At 52.9% G+C, this 314-nt stretch overlaps 1 protein-coding gene across 2 annotated transcripts in view; it reads left to right on the top strand.

Annotated features, from left to right (window-relative positions):
• Positions 1–314, top strand: part of TAL1 (TAL bHLH transcription factor 1, erythroid differentiation factor) — a 17,537-nt gene that overhangs the window by 3,004 nt on the left and 14,219 nt on the right. Inside the window, exon 2 of one of the 2 annotated variants that reach the window (XM_025206360.1) lies at positions 125–274. The gene's annotated coding sequence lies outside the window, so the exon portion shown is untranslated. Of the gene's footprint in view, positions 1–6; positions 275–314 lie in introns of those variants that run through there. The other variant, XM_025206366.1, reaches the window with a different exon arrangement.

Here is a 314-nt window from a genome sequence, read left to right on the forward strand (position 1 = left end):
CACATCTCTCCATCTGCTCCGTCTATCTCGGTGCAGATCTCCCCCGCTCCAAAGTGCCGTTGATCTAAAGGAAGCCGGGCGAGAGATCCCCTGGGTTGTTGTGTTGGTGTTTTTCCCCTTCCAGGATTTGAGCCGCATGATACGGATGAGGGTCGCCTTCCTCCCCGCGAAGTCGTGAGTATGCTGGCGGTGGGAGGAGTGAAGGCAGCCTGACACCGAGAGGTCTTTTGTTGAGACAGGAGACTCGAGGTGTTCCTACTTAACTATGACAGATGTGAGTAATCTCTTCCTATGCAATATCAGAATGGGCAATT

The sequence above is a fragment of the Alligator sinensis genome, unplaced genomic scaffold (assembly GCF_000455745.1).
Source record: "Alligator sinensis unplaced genomic scaffold, ASM45574v1 scaffold781_1, whole genome shotgun sequence".
Classification (NCBI taxonomy): Eukaryota; Metazoa; Chordata; order Crocodylia; family Alligatoridae; genus Alligator; species Alligator sinensis.